Here is a 22562-nt window from a genome sequence, read left to right as displayed (position 1 = left end):
ATATGCATCGGGTAACAACCATCTCTGATGCTCTGTCAATTCAATCCAACAACCATTTGCATCCATTCTACCTGTACTCTCTCTCCACGTGCTCAACTCTTTCTCTGTGGCCTCAGCTTGGATGGACTTCACACTCTCTATCGTGTCCTCACATATTCCGACATCACCAGTCCATCTTTCAGGGCCTGCAACATACATTCGGCTCATCACATTCTTTGCCGTTTCTTTAGCGGTCTCATCAGCAAATGCATTCCCACGACCAACATCATCAGTCACCTTCTTGTGAGCACTACATTTCACAATCGCCATTTGCAGAGGCAAGGTCAGTGATTCAAGAAGCTCATTCACCAACTGACCATGCTGAATCTTAGCTCCATGCGAAGTCAGGAACCCACGTTCTCTCCACAATCGTCCGAAACTGTGAGCCACTCCAAACGCATACTGACTATCAGTGTAGACAGTCACTTTCATTCCTTTAGACAATACACATGCTCTCGTGAGTGCAACTAATTCTGCAGCTTGAGCTGAACCATGTGGTACTCGTGCAGTTTCAACAACTGTGTGCAAAGTCGTGACAGCATATGCTGCAGTCACGTTACCATTTGGGAGCTTGAAGCATGAACCATCCACCCATAATGTACCATCACATTCAGCAAGAGGAGTGTCAGATAAATCTACTCTCCCTTTTGTCTCTTCCTCTGTTGTGAGAAAACAATCGTGCTGTTCTAAAGCATCTGATTCCTCTGCAATTGGCAACAACGTGGCTAGATTTAAGGTACTGCACCTTTTTATGTGCACATGGCTCGCTAGCAGTGTCAATTCGTAACTGGACAGTCGAGCACTAGTTAAGTGCTGTGTCTTGGTCCTATTTAACAATGTGTCTACTGCATGCGGGACCATCACGATTAGTGTATTATTCATTACTAGACCAGCAGACCAGCAGACTGTCGAATAGAAACAGCTGCTGCTGCTGTGGCCCTTAAACAACTTGGCAATGCTTTAGCTACCAGATCCAAAGTTGACGAGAAATAGGCGCATGGGCGCTGCCTGCCTCCAAATAACTGAGTCAACACAGACAATGCACAGCCCTCCTTCTCGTGGATATACAATGTGAAAGGCTTACTGTAGTTGGGGGTACCTAACACAGGAGCCGAACATAATGCTGTGCGTAATTCGAGAAAACTTTTCTGACACTCTTCAGACCAAGGAATGGGATTGGGTGTATTTTTACACGTTAATGCCACCAAGGGTTTGGCCAATAACGAAAAATTTGGAATCCACTGTCTACAGTACGATGTAATGCCCAAGAAAGCACGCACTTCTCTCTGCGTTCTTGGCACATTCAATTTCGCTATAGCCTGAATTCTTTCTGGGGTCAGTTTCCTTCCCTCCTTCGATAAGAGGTGACCTAAGTAGGTCACTTCTTGTCGGCAATATTGCAGTTTGGAAAGTGACACCTTGTGATGAAGATCACACAAATGATGTAACAATGACAGCGTGGCCTTTTTGCAAATGTTCTCAGTGTCTGCAGCAATGAGCAAATCGTCCACATATTGTACAAGAGTAGCACCTTTAGGTAAAACAATCGTATCAAGCTGTGTTTTTAGAGCTTGACTGTATATTGATGGACTTTCACAGTAGCCCTGAGGAGCGCGTTTAAAGCGGAAACTGCGACCTCCTAAACTGAAGGAAAAAATATCCCTGCTCTCCTCAGCAATCGGGATACTGAAGAAAGCATTCTTCAGGTCAATCACCGAAAACCAAGTAATGTGGTAATGTCGGGGACAACTGGGAATTGAGGCACAACTATTTTTTTCACCTCTCTAAGGTCAATCACGAATCTGTACACAGGTGGCTTAGAACGGTCAGTCCGTTTTAAAACAGGCAGAACAGGACTATTGCAAACATTTCCTCATGTTTCTTCAATCACATCTTTTTTAATCAATTCGTAAACGATAGCTAGTAAAGCTTTTTCACCTTCACTCGAGATTTTGTATTGGGAATTCGTGGCATTTTAACGTTGGCTTTCAATGTTACAACATATGGTGGAATTTCTAAAAGACCTACATCATTAGGACCAGTGGCCCAAAGAATATCTGGGAGAAACGACAATTCTGCTGGAAGTGCATTTCTAGACAAATACGTGGGAGAAACTACTTTCTTACCTAAAGTAAGTTGTACTCCTGACAGAGAACAGTACAAAGTTGCATACAATCTCTTTAACAAATCCAATCCTAGCAAGTTTTCACCACAACCTGTTGTCAGAATGAGGGGTGCTTCGAATTCACACGGACCAACAGAAAGAGACAAAGGGTCAGAAATCGGATTTCTAACTGGGGCGCCAGAAAAACCTACAGAAACGTTCATTTCGCCAGACAAAGGTGCGCCAGGGAGTTTGGAGTGCATAATAGAACTCTTTGTAGCACCAGTATCCAACAGAAAAGGCTCTGACACACCTGATGTAATCACCTCAACGTAAGGTCCACTCTGATCTACTGGAACTGAAACAACTCCCTCTCTTTGTCTATGGCTGTCCTAGCAATCATTATTCTCGAAATACTCATCTTCTGTATAGTAATCATCAACGTAGTATTGAGCTGTCCTGTCAGATACGTTATTTTGCTGATCAAACCTGTTCATAGAGTTTTGTGGTGGAAGGGGACGTGTGTTCTGAGGGGCATTTCCACGCCCTCTACCTCTAGGTGCTTGCTGACTGCCCCGACCTTTCACACCAGAAACTCCATTTGCACGTTGTAATAGAATAGGACAATTATACTTAAATTGACCCTCTTGTCTGCAATATGAACACTGGTTGGGGCCTACAGGTACACGGGGTTGAGTATACTCGACTCTTTGCGAGTTCCTCTGATACTGTTGAGGCTGCTGAAAAGTATTTTGGTAGTGATTCTGACCATTATTATTTTGATTACCACCACCATGTGGCGGATAGGCTTGCTGTAGCAAAACCTTCGTTTTTAGTTCTCTAGTTTTCTTTTCTACTCTATCTTTCTCATCTTTGTCTCTATTCTCGTAATATTGTGCAGTAGCCAATATCTGGGCTGAAGATGAGACTGCCCAAGAACTTTCTAAATCCTTTAATTTTTTACACAATTCTGGAAACAGATTGTGCACAAATTTATCGACAAACAATCTCTGACCAGCTTCTGTGGTCATATCTTGACCGCTGTGGTCAACGAATGTTTCTTCAAATCTGGTGAAGAAATCTGAGACTGTTTCTTCTTTCTTCTGCTTGCATGCAGACAACTTATCCCAATTTACACGTATTGCAGGCATCATCGTTTTCATGTAATCTACTATTTTACCAGGGAGTTCTGCTATCAAAGGCTCAGGCTTGGCACCACCAACTTGTCGGGCATCTGCAGCAGTAATATTAGCCCATGAGTCACCTAATTCCTGATCATGATCTATATGACGAATTTTACCCCATAAAGGCTGTGGAACAACATTCCCAAATAACATATCGATATCGGCTAAATTCATTATACATGACCCAGCAGTTTGCGACAACTCTTTGTAATACCCTGCAGGATTTTTACGCGGATCAGGTAATGTCTGTTTAAGTGCTAAAACTTCAGCTCGCTTCCATGGGACATGTACCCATACACGCTGAAAGTGTGGCAGAATAGGTGGGACAGCAGTCGTGTCACCCTCTCTCCATTGTGGGGGAACTTCTCTCATAGGGTATTGTCTCGCCTTTTTCCTACTAGATGTACCAGGCTCAGATTGTGACCCAGAACCGCTCCCCTTACTCCGATATGATAACAACATTTCAACTGCTTTCTCCACATCTGGACCTACAATCATACCCTCTCCGAACTTAAACCGTACACAACACATCTCTTGTGGGATGCATTCCAGATCATTGTCTTCTAAATCCTCGCAAAGGAAAACACACATCTGTTCGAAAACATATCTCTGTGTCGCTGCTTCCCATTGATGGAAGACTTCCATGACAGACTGTACATCATATTTTACAGTGTCCATAACCCATTTCCATGCTAAACTATTCAATGAGTCTCTCTCTTGATAATCAGGCAGTCGACTTCGCAACTGTCTTCTTCCCATGTTAGGGGTCGTAGTAGGCGACCCGAAAAGAGGTAAAAGAAGGTTAGTAACAGTGCTGGCCATTTTCTGCCGAATGGAAGGTGAAACTGAAGGAAGAACGGATGGAAAAACGGGGTGAGAAAAGGCAGGGGCAGATATAGTAGAAGAGGTATCAGGGGAAATAGAGGGGGAACTAGGCAAAATCGTAGAGGGAGTATTAGGAGACGTAAAAAGTACAGTAGGCAAAATCGTAGAAAACACAGGTGAAACAGAGGTGGTCGGTGGGCCTGGAGGAGGCTGCACCAAAGGAGTAGGAGCCAACTGAGGAACAGTTGGTGGGTGTTGTGGAGGAACAGGAGGCGTAGTTTGCGCAACTAAAGGTTGCGGGGGTGCCGTGGCATTCTGCGCATAGGGGGGTGGCGAATTTAGTAAATGCGAAATTAATGGGTCTTTTTCACGCTCTTTTGCTGCCTCTTGCTGAAAACACGGCAAAACTGGATAACATTTATCTATTGCCATTTTACGTTGCCTGTGCAACTGCTCACTCATTTGTTCGTCTTCATTGTCTTTAAACTGCATAGCAGCTTGCATTACTGAAATTCCCTCTTCTCTTTTATTCTTCTTAGCTAATTTAATTTCCTTCTGTTTGGCCTCCTTACGCCATAGGCGAAAAGAGTCAAACATCGCCGGCCGGGCTTTCTTTTTAAAGAGTTTAACTTCAAGGTTGTCTAAGATTTCGGAATCAAAGCTACCATATTGGGGCCATTTTAGAACACCATCCTTCCTGGTGTATTTAATCCATACTTCGTTGTAGGTGATGGGGCCTACCCCATGTTTCACATATAGCTCGTAAGTCGGAGTTCCAACTGGAGGAACCGGACATGAGTCCTCCAATCCCGGAGTCCCTATTATTATAACCAAGACAAAACAAATTTCCAAGTCTAAGACTAGGCATCTTTTGCTCTCTAGTCTATTCCAAACTTCAAAGGATTATCGATTACGATATTTCTCGTGAATACACGAGTCCTTCGGTTTTGGTGCTTGCAAGTACCAACAAATTATCCCAAAGGATACCCAAGACTAAGACCAACTAAGGACTGGGAGACGCTCCACTTATACTTAACTGAAATATCGATGACGTCACCAGAAGACTCGTCTTAGTGTTTCGCTCTACCAAACTTCAAGGGTCCAAATCAGGGCGATAGCCAGGGCAGCAGTCCTTGTAGCCGTCGGGAAGCGGGGACCCTCGCAGCAAAGACCTTCGGACCACGTCGACATGCAGGGGTCGATGAGGTGGGTGGCCGTCCTCTGGAATTTTCACACGAAGCTCCTCACAATCTTCTGGCTGACTGGTACCACTGGAATCGCCCCAAACGTTGGGCGCCAGCTGAGGTACTGGGTTTTTAAGAACCGGCACAGAACCGGTAACCCAGCGGTGTCAGGGTACACCCAGAGACCTCGGGTTCTTCCTGATCCAGACCACAGAAACTCAGAGTCTTCTAGGTGAAGTCAAAGATTAGTTTATTGGCTGCAACCAAGGTAACAAGTGTCCTAGAAGTACAACACGGGGAAGTATATTCTCAGGAGACTGCTCGAATTTACAAAGTCGGGTTTCTCTCTTTATACAGAATATTCAGCTTCAGGCAAACATTCTTCGAATTTGTAGTATGTCATTTACAGTTATTGGTTTACAAAAGAAAAGCAGAGTCATGATGACATGTACATATTTCACGTCGTGCTGCCCATAACAAATCACCTGGCAAGGCCCAACATTTCATCAGATATCGGTGGACCCCCAATAAAACAGGCACCTCCCCATCATAAAGTAAGTGAAGCAAAAGAGTAGAGACAGATGTGAGCAAGATACGGCAGGTGTGCGCGCTGAAATGGTTTTATGGCTTGTTGAGCCTTGATGCTATCTTGCTCGGCCACTGGGAGGGGAACTGACCTAACGAGTTCGGCCTGGGGCAATGGTTCCAACTTGCACAGGTCATGGAAAAGTCGATTAAGGAGTATGTGTCCTTGTGGGATTGAATTCAACTGGATTAAGGCCTATGTAAAGGGCAACACATAAATGGAAGCCAAGGGTTCAGAACGCAAATGACGATTTCGAGGTGAAATCGTCACTCGAATATGCTGAAAATATATGTACATGATGTACTCGTCATTCTCGGTCTTTTGATACCAAATTCGTCATGTTTCGACGAAGTTTTAATTCTAGAGTCCAGAACGATTACACAAATCCAGATTTTCAGAACCACACAGGGAACCTTTGGCTACCGCTCTTGCGTAAAACTGGACAAAGGACATGGGAGTATCCTCCACACTGTTCAGACCCCCTCTGGCAGGGACCCCTGAATTGTCCCAATCCTTTCCTTTGGGTACTTAAGGGCTTACCTGTGGATGGCTCTTCAGATTCATCATGGGTCAAGATTCAGATCCAAAGCCACTTCTACTTCTACCATCTGGGCACTTTGGTTTCGTTGGACTTTACTTTCGGAACTGAGACTGCATCTGGGAAGACTCCTGCTGCTCCTGGTCTCGTTGTCCTGTCAGTCTTCTGCATTGTCTGTGCCTATGCTTCATCCAGGTTTTGCTCCAGACCTGTGAGCATCAAAAACACAGAAGGAATCTCCCTTGGAGTGAAGGAGTCACTCCCCTGCATCTGTAGGCACTGCAACTAAGCTGATCGGTCTGCTGCTCCTGATGTCCTCCAGACTTAGAAAGGCTCAGCAACACAGGTGGTGATTCTGCAACTCCCTCGAAGCCTGCACTTTCTTCTGACCGAGTTTGAGGCCAGTATCCGTAGTCAGAACTGCTGGAACAACACCCCTGTGCACTGCGTCAACTTGCTGTTGCCAAGGCTTGTTGACTCTCTTCTCCAGAGATCTTCGGGCTCCAAGAAGCTTCAGCCTCCAGCATCTGTTCCTGCAAAGGTCTTCGTCCTCACCGCATACTCTGCACCGTGGGCCTGCATCTTGGGTGAGCTGCTCGAGGTCCTCGTGCGACTCCTTTGCTTTTGGCCTGTGGGTCCTCTTGAGTGTCTTCTTTGGCTCCAGTGGGCTCCCCTGCTTGCTCGGCCCTCTCGGACTCTCCGGCACTTGGTGAATCCCTTGGACCTTGTTGATCCGGACACTGCACCTTCTTCGATTTCCACATCTGTTGCTGCTGCCGAGGCTAGTTGGTGCTCACGCCGGACTCCGACCCCCTGGTTCTCGACTTCCGACGTGGGACAGCTCGTGAACGGCTCCTGGTCTTCCACAGTGTCGACTGGTCCTCGCAGCGACAGGATCACCGTCAACCCTCCTGTACCTTCCGTTATCAGTGGTTATTGGTCTTCTGTGCCTCCTGGTCACTCCAGAGTGGCATAGACTCTGTCGCCTCTGCTTGCAGGTACTCCTCGTCTAGAATCCACACTTGGATTTCACCAGACTCTTTTATCTTCTTTGCCAGCGGCATCTTTACTGAAGTCCTCCATTGTGGTCTACGGCAGTTTCTGACGTCACTCCACACCTATGCATCCGGCTTCCCTGGTGTAGGTATTCTGGTTCCTGGGGTATCCACAGGTGGGGTGACTCTCCAACCTTCCATCTTCCACTGGGTTTCTTCAGGGTCCTCTTGAGAGGGTCCCTCTTCTGCAAAACTGCAACAGCAACTTCCCCATTGCCTTGCATTGCGTACGCAGCTATGTTTCCACTCTGCACACAGCCTCCGTCGGGTTCCTCAGTACTTACCTTGGGTAGTTCCCCAGATCTTCTAAGTCTTCTGGGTCAAGTTGTGACTTCAGTCGCGGTTCCCATTTCAATTTATTAGTATATTGTTTGGTCTCCCTCAATAGACCACTGTGTATTTGTGCTAGTTACCTGTTCTCCTTTTGAAATAATGTGTGCATTGTGTTTATATCTCCAGGTAGGAGATATGCCAATGTGTTAGTGAGTGTGTATAATAAATATTGCTATTTTTATAACTACTCTGTGTGGTTCTTTTTCGTTTTTCCTACACTACATGATTAGTACTGGTAAAACAAGCTGCCTAACACTCCTTCTGGACTAAGCCTGAAGGCTGCTCTCCACAGCTACGACTTAAAGAACTTTCTACGGTTGTCTAAGATCACTAAAATCACCATAAAGGTTGTCTGGATTAGTGCAGGGTGCTTTACTTAATTAAGTGTGCACCATATACTAAACCAGCCCCCTACTGGTGTGAAATGGCTGCTTTGCTCTTACTGTGTATGTTTGCTCGCCACCTCATCTGACTCGATTAGATTTTGAAGAGAGTTTATCTGCTCGTCTCATTTTGAGGAAGGAAGGATCCCAGATAGGCAAATGGTTTATTGTGCTAAGTTTGTAGGTTTGGTGTCATGTGCGATTCCTTATGAACATATCCAAATAGCCTGTGTGATAAAACAACGTGTGTAATATGAATGGATAATCTAAAATATGATTTGTGGTGGTAATGCATAAGTGTAAATTGTTCTGCCTTTGAATTCCAGTTTCACTTCAGAGTCTCTGAAGAAGCCTAAAATCTTGACTTATGGCCTCTCCCACAGCTGGTTCTAATGTAGACTACGCTTACAGTGTGGTTAGGGCCACTGGCATTGTTTGAATTATCTCTAAGGAGAATCAGAGTTAACCTTGATTACCTTTCAGCGGTTGTTAAACTTATTTGTGTGCATTCTTGAGCCTACAAACTTGATTATGGGGTAAAAAGTATGCCTGCATATGCGTAATTATGAATGGAGGTATTTACCATTGATGTGTGTGAATTAATGATGGAAAACGAAAACTGACAAACCACATTGGAGGGAACCAAATTGTGGAAAACCAATTTTAAGAAAAGACAATTTTAAAGAAATACAAAAATCGAAAGATTAAAGGAAACATTTTAAAGGAAAGATAACAGGACTTGTGTGGGGTTATTAGGTTTAGGGTGATGAGAGGTTTTAAGGGGTTAGGAATAAATGGCCTTCGGGCATAGGAAGGGTTTTTAGGGTTCAGAGGTGGGTGGAGGGTAGGGGTGGTGAGGGATTTTTAGGGCTCACAGGTCAATGGTGTTTAGGTGTGTGAGGTATTTTTAGGTTTAAATGATGGGTGGAGTGTAAGGGTGTTGAGGGGTTTTAGAATTCATGGATTGGCAAAGATTAGGACTGGTGAAGGTTTTCAAGCTTCAATTATGTTTTAGTGGCTGTGGTGCTGAAGATTTTTTTAGGATTCAGGATGGGGTGGAATTTAGAGTGGTAAGGGATTTTATGGAATCTGGGATGGATGGAGTTTAGATGTAGATCGTGGATTTATGCTTCAGGGATGAGGAGTTATGGGTGATGAGAAATTCAGATGGGTCCTGGATGGCAGGTGTTTAATGGCGGTGAGGGTTTTTTAGGGTTCAGGGATGGGTGGAGTTTGGGTGTGCTGAAGTGTTTTAAGGGGTATAAGATGGGTTGTGTTTAAGCATAGAAGGGGTTTTAGGGTTCTGGAATGGATGGAGTTGGGTGTAGTGAGTGATTTTATGGTTCAGGGATGGTATATTTTCTGGGTAGAAAGGGCTTTTAGGCCTCCAGGATGAGTGCAGTTTAGGTGTGGTGAATGGTTTTAGGGGGCAGAGATGGACGCTGTTTACCGGTGGTGATGGTTCCGCGAATTAAAGTAATGATTTAACCATGTAAAAGATATAAATATGAAATAATATCCGAAAAGAAAAAAGGGCTTTGACAGCACACCACATGTTACTCTCTAATCATAAACATGTGTATCACATCCATGAGTATGAATAACCCCATTTAGCTCAAATATAGAGACATTTTCAACAACATTATTCCAAAATATAAGAGTCCAGGACATATAGTAATCTTGCTCTTTGATAGTCTTTATTCCAAAAAAATCACTTTTCTTCATTAAAAGCTCCCAGCACACGACTTGCCTACACGTGTTTCGTCTTATCAAGAAGACTTTTTCGAGGCATAAGAACGGTGTATGTCATGGATATCGGATGTAGGGACCAAGCCTGGTCACACCTACAACGAAAACTCAAAGATCACCACCATGTAAATGCGGTCTCACAAGCTCATTTTTTCTTTCTTTTTTCTCTTTCTCTTGTTTTTTCTTTTGTTTGTTTCTTTTTTTTTTTGCAGGAAGCTTGTAGCCAATGTCAGAGTGATTGACTTTTTAAGTCTGTGTTAGCCAACACCTTTTGATTTTCCTACAATTATGTGTATAACATAGTTACTCTTAGGGGTTTCAGCCAGACTTCATTCATTTGTCTTTGGTTGGTGTTTATTACGTTTTATTTCACCCACTCCAGCATGGAATATGGGGAAATGCATCAATGAACCCCAGCCATTGGCTGACATCACTTTTGAGTTAAAGCATGCCTCCCTTTTACAAGGCCCATATCCAAATATTAAGTAGTTCCCTTCACTGCCAGGGAGTACTATGGTAAAGGTTTGCTAAATCTATGACAAAACAAGAATTGCCAGAAGGCTGGCAGAACTATTGGTTTTGCGAATCCTTGTTAACTTGTGTCACTAGACAGAGGCCAACAGGCTCACTCATTTTAAAGTTCCGCTGCTGTGTGTGTAACCTACTCTGACCTACATCTGTTTGCTGTGTAGTGCTGCACAGCGCAGGAGTAGTGTATCTATGCTGGGTGTATGTATTCCTGGTAGGGGCACAATACAAAGATAATGCAGTACCTGAGCAGTGTGTGCACGGAAAATGCATGAGCTGGGTGTTTGTGTGCCTATGAGAGGTACAGTAAGGGGAGGGAGGTGAGGATGGACCAACCTTTACATCTCCCACCAGCAGCTGCCGCTCTGGTCCTAGTGCTGGGAAATGTTCCTCAGTTAAGGAGGGACCAAGCTGAATCCACCCCACAGTTGATATCGAAAGCATTTCATTGGCTAAATCAAACCCTAAGTAAAACCGGAGCGCCAGGAGGGATGGGAGCGAATCAAATATTGATGGCAAGAAGGGTTTCATGGGTGGGGCACACAAGTAAGCACTGGGAGGGGGATTGTGTGGTTGTGAACTTTAGTAGTAGGCACGTAGCAGGTTCTATTTTAACACATTTAGGCCAGATGTCCCCAAGTATCTCCAGTATTGTTCCTTTACCTCTGGGTTATTTTTATAGCCTGCCCAGAACACAGAGAATGCAGCCACAGATTCTGCATACTGCTGAACAGGGCATGAACCTGCACCGGCGAGATAGTACTAGGGGCATACTAGATATGAACCACCAGAACCGTTTTGCACCTCTATCTGACCTAGAGGAATGTGACTGACTTCAAGCCAATTCCCCGTATGCTGAAGGCAAACTCGAATGCCAGGCACTCTGAATTGAAAACAACTTTAATGACATCTCGTCTCAATCCCCACTGGGACCGTGGGCGCAGAGGGACAATCTAAAAATTGCCTCATGGAATGCTGCAGGATTATTACTTAAGCTGATTGACAACTGGTGGTTGAAGGAGTGGCAGGATCACCAGGTAGTGCGCTTCCAAGAAACTTGGGCTACGGACTTGGTTTTTGTAAATGGCTACAGATCCTTCCAAACCAAAGCAATTTCATCTTCCTCAGGGAGGGCAAAAGGGGGCTTATTAACCTTAATCCAGAATGACCTAGTGGGCACTGTGACAATGTGGAGTAATCATAACCCAAACTTTCATATGTTATTGTTGGAAATACCGCAAGAAGGGAGATGGCTGCTAGTCAACTACTCCAATAATAGATTTGGACCATTGATGCATCAGCTGGTGGGGGAGGTTGAGAAAGAGATCACTGCAATTCTGCACAAGACCAAAAAGGCTATCAACAAATAATATGGCAGGGGGATTTTAATATAGACCCCTGTAAAAATAAAGTACTCTCCACATGCGACGTTGTGGATGCAAGGAGTATCCCAACCTATCATTTTTCACATGACGAGTATGAGGATAGATTAAACCAGGCGGTCACAGAGTTAAACATGGACATGGTATGTCAGGATATTGAAGGGACTGGAAGTATCTCGAAAACATTTAGGAGGAACGTTGTGGAGACAATGCTTGATTGTATTCTGTTAACCCCTTCGCTAAGCCGTAGGGTGTGTAAGGTCAGTTATGCTTTCAACATCTATAGCGACCATGCCATAGTTTCATTAGAGCTGAACTCGCTCCGTAAAGTGAGACAGCATATTAGAAATGCTGGTATCCCCGCAGCAGTAAGAAGAAATGGGGTCCAGTTAAAATGGGGAAAGATAAATAAATTCAAGGTTACCCATGAGATAGTCTCCAATTCACAGGATGAAATTAATACATGTTTGAACTCGGAAGCGATTCCCTTCGATGTAGTTCAGGCTTTTAATGGAATCCTGAGAAACATCAAAAGAGCATTATCACTAAGGGCAAAAAATAGCGCCAAAGACGAAACGAAAGGGTGGTTTGATGGTGTCTGTACAAAGGCAAGGGTTGCTCTCCATAGAGAGGTTAAGGTTAAACCTAGAAACCCGGTCCATATAAATAGTCTGCGCGCCTTGTGTAAAGAAGCTAGGAAAACCAGAGAAAGGGAGATCAGGCTAGAATTAAGTGCATACCTAGACCGAGCCGCCCAACTAGGGAACAGCTCTGAGTTTTGGAGACTGATAAATGCCCCGTATTTTAAAACAGCAATTGACCGTCCCTTGATACGAATGTGGGCGAGGATGATTGGGTCTGCCACTTTAAACACATGTTTTGTGGTACAGATATTCTACCGGGTCATAAATGGACAGAATTGGAGACTCAAAACCAACCCCTAACGTTTTCCTATAGTGAGGTCAAGAAGGGGCTGGAGGACTGTAGTTTGGGGAAGGCCCCCGGGCCTGACGGCGTCCCTAATATATATTTTCCGAGAAAATGTAGAGCTATGGATGCCGTTTTTGACAAATGTTATGAATAGCATTACCCGGGTAGGTCCCCCCATCTCATGGTCTTCAGGAGTGATTGTCCAGATCCACAAAAATGGAGATAGGTGGAATCCAAATAATTATAGACCAATCTCCCTGTTGGACACAACCTCAAAGTTAATCGGCCGCCTTTTATTGACAAGGTTAGAGAAATGGGGAAGGGGCAACAACATTCTTATCCAAGCCCTATAAGCCCTATATATTGTACCCTTCCCCAGCAGGGGAAGGGTACAATAGATCAACCCCTAAACTTAGCCTTGACGATAGATAAGTATACTAGTATAAAGGAAGGAACATTATATAGGGTGTTCATGGACCTGAGCGCAGCCTTTGACTGCATGGTCCATGACAAACTTTGGAGTATAATGCAGTCGATGGGGGTGGACCTGGCTATATTAAACTTCATAAGGTAGCTATATGTCAATGCAACAGCTTCAGTTCACCTCACAAAAAATGGAGACTGCACTCGCCCATTTAAAATTGGTAGGGGGGTGTGGCAGGGATGCGTGTTGGCTCCTTTTCTCTTCTCTTTGTACACTAATGGAGTAGAGCAAGCACTTTTAGCGGTTACTGATGATGTCCCCAGATTTGGAAATCGTAGCACTCCCATACTGGCGTATGCGGATGACGCTGTATTGATCGCTAGAATGGGGTTGGGGTTACAGAGATTGATGACAGAATATGTTTTTTTTATGGGCGCCCTCCAGATGAGAGTAAATCACAAAAAGTCGTTTGTAATTGTGGCAGTGGTGGCAAAAAGAGACTAAACCCCAAGTTTTCATGCGGAGGGGAATACATTCGAAGTGGTAGAATCCTTCCCGTACCTGGGCATCCTCTTTGATAAAGACCTCTCTTGGAAAAAACTAGTGGAAGGCAGAAAGCGGGTCATGGAGTAGGGCATCACCGCACTGAAATGAATATCTATCAGGCCTGTGTAAAAGCATCCGTATCTTATGGAGCAGGAGTATGGGGAGTGGCCTATTGCATTACAGACAGTTGAGAGTAAATATTTTAAATCCGTAGTATGTCTCCCCTCATCCCTCGCGAATTGTATACTACACATGGAGCTAGATATCCCTTACATCGCTGAACAGATTAAAGAGGCTAAAAAAAAATGGAGGATCCCCTAGTGACGAATGTCAGGGAGGGGGAATTAGAGTTGTCAAGAAGAAAGTCCCTGTATTTTGTAGCAGCCTTAAGTTACTGAGGGAAATAATCCCTGAGGGTTTTTTTTAGAGAATCTATTGAGGGGCGGAAACAACAGTGAGACGATAACAGTAAGCAACAAAATTCAACTGTAATCAAGTAATAAGCATGAACAAAGGGATAAAAATCAATTCGTAATTTATTTAGACCTCCCGAATGGGTTACAATCTAAAATAATTAAAAACAACTAAAAAAACCTTTTTGTGAGAAGGTTGGAAATTCAAGCTATTTACACTATAAAGGACAATCAAGACAAATCAATGTGCAAAAACAAGTCAAGGACAATCAAAACAAATCAATATGCAAAACAAGTCGACGCGGCGTTTCGGTGTCTTTCAATCTTTACACCTTCATCAGGACAAACATATATTTCAGAATATCTATAAGTTAAACAACAGAAGTTTAGTACCATTTCATGTCAAACACTTTCGTCACTACAGTTTGCTTACTCTTTTTTTTTTTTGAACAGTATTACATCCCCTTAAGGCTCTCTCTCGCCATATGTAGTATCCAACTATTGCCTAAGCAGTTTCTCATACCCCACTATTTTCAAAAAAAGTGTTCACTTTGTTACTATTAGTGAGCAAGATCGAATACCTGCAGTATGATTACAGATTCAAGTCTAATCAGTGTCTTCAGTTCTTTTCCTCTTAGCGTGGACTGGCTTATGATGATTGAGTCACACTGGGAAGCTATAGAGAGTATAAAATAATGTATTATAGCTCCGGGCCCTGTAAGTGACTAAATCTTATATTGTTGATATCTGAGTAGCTCTTATTTTCTCAGTGGGCCATTTACCTTTTGATTATGCCTCAACGTTTTCGTATTGCACGGAGGAACCACCGTGTAGTAGTAAGATCTCTCAACTCTGGGGTTGTATTGGATGTCCTGTTAAAATAAATACATGCCTTCCCTTAGTTGCTGTTGGAATATAAGGGCAAAGCAAGGGGGGGACATTTTTTTATAGGGCGAAAAGATCAATGGGGGCAAGTAATAATAGTCTGTGCACAATATACTCACCAACTCAGAATTGGTTAAAGTTGCCGGTGTGCTCTTTGAATTATGCACCTCCACTCTGTGGTTTCATTTATCAGGTCAACGATATCTATAAGAACAAGATTTATTTCGACCTGATCAAAATAATATTAATTCTATAATTGTTTGCTCAAACTATTGATCTTCCCTGGGCTCTTCATTAAGGTTTTTTGTGTATTTCTTTTAAACTTTAGTAATCTCAAGAGACTTGTATTTACTTAACCCCTTGTCTAGTCAAATGAGGGATATGTCTCAACATTACCCCAGATATGATGTTTTAATGATGTCATTAATCCGCAAAATTTATTTCCTTTCTATTGTTTAGCTAAACAATAGAAAGGAAATAAATTTTGCGGATTAATGACATCATTAAAACATCATATCTGGGGTAATGTTGAGACATATCCCTCTTGAGATTACTAAAGTTTAAAAGAAATACACAAAAAACCTTAATGAAGAGCCCAGGGAAGATCAATAGTTTGAGCAAACAATTATAGAATTAATATTATTTTGATCAGGTCGAAATAAATCTTGTTCTTATAGATATCGTTGACCTGATACATGAAACCACAGAGTGGAGGTGCATAATTCAAAGAGCACACCGGCAACTTTAACCAATTCTGAGTTGGTGAGTATATTGTGGACAGACTATTATTACTTGCCCCCATTGATCTTTTCGCCCTATAAAAACATTTCCCCCCCTTGCTTTGCCCTTATATTCCAACAGCAACTAAGGGAAGGCATGTATTTATTTTAACAGGACATCCAATACAACCCCAGAGTTGAGAGATCTTACTACTACACGGTGGTTCCTCCGTGCAATACGAAAACGTTGAGGCATAATCAAAAGGTAAATGGCCCACTGAGAAAATAAGAGCTACTCAGATATCAACAATATAAGATTTAGTCACTTACAGGGCCCGGAGCTATAATACATTATTTTATACTCTCTATAGCTTCCCAGTGTGACTCAATCATCATAAGCCAGTCCACGCTAAGAGGAAAAGAACTGAAGACACTGATTAGACTTGAATCTGTAATCATACTGCAGGTATTCGATCTTGCTCACTAATAGTAACAAAGTGAACACTTTTTTTGAAAATAGTGGGGTATGAGAAACTGCTTAGGCAATAGTTGGATACTACATATGGCGAGAGAGAGCCTTAAGGGGATGTAATACTGTTCAAAAAAAAAAAAAAAGAGTAAGCAAACTGTAGTGACGAAAGTGTTTGACATAAAATGGTACTAAACTTCTGTTGTTTAACTTATAGATATTCTGAAATATATGTTTGTCCTGATGAAGGTGTAAAGATTGAAAGACACCGAAACGCCGCGTCGACTTGTTTTGCATATTGATTTGTTTTGATTGTCCTTGACTTGTTTTTGCACATTGATTTGTCTTGATTGTCCTTTATAGTGTAAATAGCTTGAATTTCCAACCTTCTCACAAAAAGGTTTTTTTAGTTGTTTTTAATTATTTTAGATTGTAACCCATTCGGGAGGTCTAAATAAATTACGAATTGATTTTTATCCCTTTGTTCATGCTTATTACTTGATTACAGTTGAATTTTGTTGCTTACTGTTATCGTCTCACTGTTGTTTCCGCCCCTCAATAGATTCTCTAAAAAAAACCCTCAGGGATTATTTCCCTCAGTAACTTAAGGCTGCTACAAAATACAGGGACTTTCTTCTTGACAGATTAAAGAGGCTCCATTACTTTTGTGGTACTCAATATGGAGGAGGGAATCTGTACCGCTTACGCAACTAATAATTATGAGCTACCTAGACATGGACCACTGGAAGAGATCTAGGTGGCTGAGTTATGTGGAGCACACTTTCAAAGAAATCGGGCACTCGGAACTTTTTAATGATTGGCTTGCATGTAAGGGGTTATCCAAACAGAAGGTAACCAATGGGTTTTCCCGAATGGCGGAATATAAGAGGTCTAAATCTGAGGTGGGGAATCACGCTCTGCGGTCACACCAAGGCAATACACCTGTGATAGAGGGAGGGTTCTCGTACCTAGCAATAGCAAATATCCCACAGCACAGATACATTTTGTTAAGGTTTAGAACTAACCTGATTGTGTGTATGCTAGGCTATCCGGGAAATTGTTTTAGCATTAATGATCTCAGCGTTTGCCCGTGTGACAATGTATCAACTCAATCTGAGATGCACCTAGTCCTTTTCTGTACACTATATAGAAAGGAAAGGAAAGCCTACCTCATGCTGATTTTAAATAAGGCGAGATTTACACAATGTCGGGTGGCCTTATACTTTTTAAAATCTTTACCAGACCCGTTTGTCTGTTTCTCAATGGCCTCTTTCTTATAGGCTTTGTTGAAGAAGAGTTCTGTGAGATGTATTCTGAATAGTAATTGATCTCGTGTCTTTTTACTTTTTTATGTGTTAATATGATATGATTGGATTTTAATGATGGTATTTTATGAAATTGTGATGTGTATGTAGTTTATTCTTTTATGATCATTTTAAATTTTGATCGAATAAAGAGTTTTGATGATGAGTGGTAAAGTACATGGAGAATACAGTGTTGTGCAATGTTGTACATGTTAAATGTGTATACTGAATGTATGTGTGCCTATGAATGATACAGTACATAAGGGACACAGTGCTGTGCAGTGTGTGTGTAGGTTGTATACATGGACTGCGTTATGTATGCTGCTGGATGGTACAAGACATGGAAGACCCTGAATTCTATTTTGGAAGACCCAGGCCTGCATGATGAAACGTGGAGGGAGAGAAATTCGCATCAGACAGATTTGTGTTTTGCTGCACTTCATTAAGGTGGGTGATACACACAGTGGAGAGGGGAGAACCAGGCCTGCACACTTCAAAAGTTGCTCTTTGATTCAGTGAGAGGTCATAATGAGGCCTAGGCACATCTCAGAAAGGAGATGGAGATGATAAGAGAGTCATACATGAGTAGGGCTGGGGCCCTGGCAAACCTTTTGACAGACGTATCCCTATGACTGACAACTAGGTGTGAACTCTTGTCACACCCATGGACAGTGATGTGGAACTACCAGCGTTGGAGTCACTCCGGCGGTGACCAACTGCTTTCCAGAGGAAATAGAGGGCAGAGGAGTCAGCACTTCAAAGTTAGCAGACCTCCAACATAAAATTCAAAGACTCGGACCCTAAATCTCTTTTGGTGTCTGGAAATCGAAAATAAAAAGGGGAGTTTGAGACCCCAAAAATTGGCAACTGCCAAGCAGCCAATATGCCTGTATGAGGAGGTGAAGCTCTGCAAGTCTTCTGCCTTTGACCAAGACTGGGAGCCAAGGCCTGCTAGTCTTCCTGCTGGGTGAGGGGACGTCACCCAGGGAATCCAAGACCACCTAGCCTGGAGCACCATTGCATAGCTGCTTGCCAAGACCAGTGTGCTCTGTGAGAAAGAAGAGCGCATTGGAGGGACTGCGGTCCAGTAGGGAATCGTTTTGAGTGGATTCCCTTTGCAAGGTGTGATGAAACGGCTGATGCGCTGATCGGGTCATTACCTGGACTACTAGTGGTGAATAACCAAGATGTTGTGAATGGGGAATAACCACTATCACGAAGAAGAAGTGGGACAGCGAACTGCCAGGGAAACACTAGAGCCATACCACAGGGAGATTGTGCCTTTGTTTGTGAATGTCATATATTTCCTTTGTTTTGTTTTGTTACCCGTAGAAATAAAATACTTATTTTTTTAAATAAAAGTGAGCATTTGGCTGGACAAAGATTTATTGCTGCGTGCATTTTAAGTTGTGAGACTGTTTTCTCTCCTCTATATACACATCTTCTTCCCTCCCCCTAAGGCAGTCTTGATTGCTCAACCACATTACTATAGACAGTCAAGTGCAGAAGGAGTACTTGGCCCATTTGCTTAGAATCCATAGTACGTTGGGCCCCAGAACATCAGAAGTAATGGGCCTCAACCCCCATGGTTGGGCCCAGTAACCCCTATTTGCCCCGTGGCCCTCTGAAAGGGGTTCTGAAAGTGGAGAACTCTGTAGACCCCAGAGTGCATCCCTGTAGAGCTACTTACTCCAGGTGTACCTTATTATGTTCTGTTGTGGATAAAAAACGTATCTGTTGCTGAAAAAAACAAGCATTGGTTGGGCTGGGCAATACATTATTGCATCTAGTTTTGTGATTGTCCAAGTTCAGAGTCTGTTTGTACCTTCCACACGACCTCCATGAAACATCTGGAATTGTTCACCCTCACTCCCTTGAGAGTCAAGTGCTCAAAGAGCGTACTTGACTCAATTGCAGGATCATAGTAGGACAGGCCCAACGCACCAGTGACAGATGACTTCTGCCCCATGGCTGGAGCCCAGTAGCCAGTTCTGACCTGTAGCCCCTAAATGAGGTCTGAAATTAATTGTGTTTCTTAGCGATTAATACTTGGTCTACCCCTGCAATTGTTCTCTAGTTTTTGCATACCTTGTATTATGTTCCCCCACACCATTTGGCCTTCCATGAGTTAATATGGATGGCCATATATTTCAGCTGTGTAGCTTTTCATTGAAATAATTTATTTAGGTTCAATTGTAGGTGCCAAGTAATTTAGGATCAACATCTCTATCTTTCACCAATTCGCCTTATTGTTGGATGGTGTGTAACAGTCCCTAAGCAGTCACTCTCCCAAAGTGACCATTGCTCTTATAGCATGAGTGTTGTATCGCAGGGTACATAAATGTCAATACGATATTTTCTGTATATAGTAGAACCTTCTTGTCCAATTGAATCCCTTCAGTTTCTTCTGCCAGAGCAAATGTCTGTTTAAGCAGGTGTGTGAGCGGGAACATCCCCATGTCATTCCCTTCCAAACATTGAGGGTCATCACTAGACTAGTTCACTGACTGGTACCCCTTACAAATAGGACTTATTTGAATAGTGGTACCTTACTATTGCATCATAGTTAATGGAACTACCCAAGGCCTTTGCCCAGTCCACATCTTTTTTCCATTCCTACGCACTTCAGTAACCACATCATTTATTGGCACTCATCCATAATGCATCCAATGAGAGAAAGCATTCTTTCTGGGATGCCATTTTAGGCCCCCAGAGTAACTGCATGAGCCTTCACATGTCTGATCATTTCTCTGCTGTTCTTATCAGACTGGGACTTCCTTATTAATTGTATTAAATACACCATAATTTTCATTAAATGTCTAAAGTCCGTGGAAAGTTGAGATATTTATTTTTAGATCTGGCATCTGCCATGTTTATAACTTATTGGGTTTCGTGGGAGAGGGAGTCTAAAGTATAATATTTGTTCTATTTAAAAGCAATCACAGACATGATGGTCTCTTGACCCAGCAGGCCACCATCCCTGTGATTTTATCGATTCCTAATGGGTCACAAATGAGAAGGTAGATTTGCGACTCATTATGAAACGCAAAATGAAATGCATGGAGTTTCATACATTCAAATAGTGATTACCTAATTGCGGTCCTTAGTCCTTTTTTAACCTTTTATTACCATAATATCAACATTACTCACATCCTGCCTGTATGCCTTTTCCATTCTATTGATTGCACTTTTTAGTTTTTGACAAGATGAATTATGCCATTCATTTTTATAGAACTTAAGGGTAGAATCCTTTGATCATATTCATTTCAAAATTACATTTGCAAACATGCAAGCACATTATCCATAATGCAAGGGTACTATATTATCTTTTTTCATTTAACCCAAAATCACCTTCCGGTAAGTAGTTTATTGTATCATCTAATTATAATCGAATTTGATATCATCTGATCTGGTCCTAATTCTACTTGTGCATTCAACGGAAGAAGGCAATAATCTGTCAGATATTCTTTCCTCATTAAACAGCTAAATGCTCTGTCCGCCCAGTAATCATGCCCCTCATAATTCAAAATCCTAGAGTTCATAAACTAACTAATCCGGAATAGATGACACATACTTAAACAAAAATGTAAGTGATTTTATTGGTTAGTTAAATAGTTAATGTTTGAAAAATTGCTAGAGGCCATCTGTATTTCCTGAACTTTACCATGATTGCCAGCATTTGGCTTCTCTCCAAGAGTTGGTATGTCCTTTGTTGATCTACTTATTCCCAACACCCCATGCCATAAATAATGAGCTCACGGAATGTGACCACTTGCCTCTGATCCAGTACTCCAGCGATGTATAGTTAATTTTTCCAATCTTGCACGCCATATCAACATTTCAGTCTTGGAGCATGACTAACTTTGACGCCTGCCTTGATACCTTTAAGCTTGTTTTTTTAGGCACTTTAGCCCAGAATTCCAGCCTTTCTTTATTATTCTTATCTTTCTCTATGTAATCTATGTCCACCTCCAACTTTTCTAGGTGAGTCTCCCAAATTCTCTATTTTTTTTCTCATTCTGCTTAGTGAGGTTTCTGTCTGACAGCTGCTCTCTGGTCTTTCAGTGTCCGAACTTAACTTCACTTAATTTCACTTCACTTCACTAAAATGTTTCCTGTGTCTGTAAGTCTTTAATTTGGTGACACGTTCCTTAAGTGAGCTTCCACAATTGTCTTCCGGAGTGAGGTTGGATATGACTTTGCACAGTTTGCCAAGTTAGTAAGCAATGGAGGGGGTGACACCAGAGACCATCATAGCCATAGTAGGATTTGTTCTATTTGGCCCGTCATCTTTATAACTTGATTTCAGCCCCCCTGGAGTTGGCATTGTAATATCAGTTCCATGGATCATCTTCCCTCTCTGATTCTTCCCTCTCTGATTCTTCACCTTTATTCCATGTTTAGCTACCGTAGGGACTTCAGTCACTTCTCCGGGTCTCCTCTTCTCTCCTGGAAACCTGGATAGCTCAGTCTCATATGCCTCGTTCTTCTCCTCCAGCCGTTTCTTTGGTACAGGGGACCTCACAGTTTCTTATGTTCCTTGTCCTCCCCTTTCCAGTTTGGCTCCTTACTGTCTCCTCGTAGGTTGGTGTCTCCTCTTTTGCCAGTCTGCCTTTTCCTTCTCCTGCGGACACGACAGTAGTCACCATCTCTAAAATTCGCTCTCCACTTTACCTAACTGCTCTAAGTTATTTTTAGGGCCTTTTTAGTTTCCACTCACCCCCATCCACCATGTTACCAGGACTGAATCAGCCTGTGTTTCAGACACTGAAACCTCGTTCTCCCACACCAATCCCATCTTCACGGCAGAATCTTCCCAATCAGTATAGGAGGGCATTCCTTATCCCTTTTAATGTATTGGTGACATTTTTATCAAGCTAAAGCCTTTATTTTGGGGTCCCTGTTTGGGTGTCCTCCCAGACATCATGGAGATGGGTCCACAATCTAATTGAATTAGCTCCAAAATTCATGCTTAATGTATT

At 42.7% G+C, this 22562-nt stretch overlaps 1 protein-coding gene across 2 annotated transcripts in view; it reads left to right on the top strand.

The window, feature by feature from the left end:
• The window catches only part of SNX29 (sorting nexin 29), a 1714757-nt gene that overhangs the window by 50313 nt on the left and 1641882 nt on the right, over nucleotides 1-22562 (top strand). The window lies entirely within an intron of this gene.

This window comes from Lissotriton helveticus, chromosome 10, assembly GCF_964261635.1.
Source record: "Lissotriton helveticus chromosome 10, aLisHel1.1, whole genome shotgun sequence".
NCBI lineage: Eukaryota > Metazoa > Chordata > Amphibia > Caudata > Salamandridae > Lissotriton > Lissotriton helveticus.
Note: the sequence above shows the minus strand (reverse complement) of the source record. Positions and strands in the feature narration are given on the sequence as shown.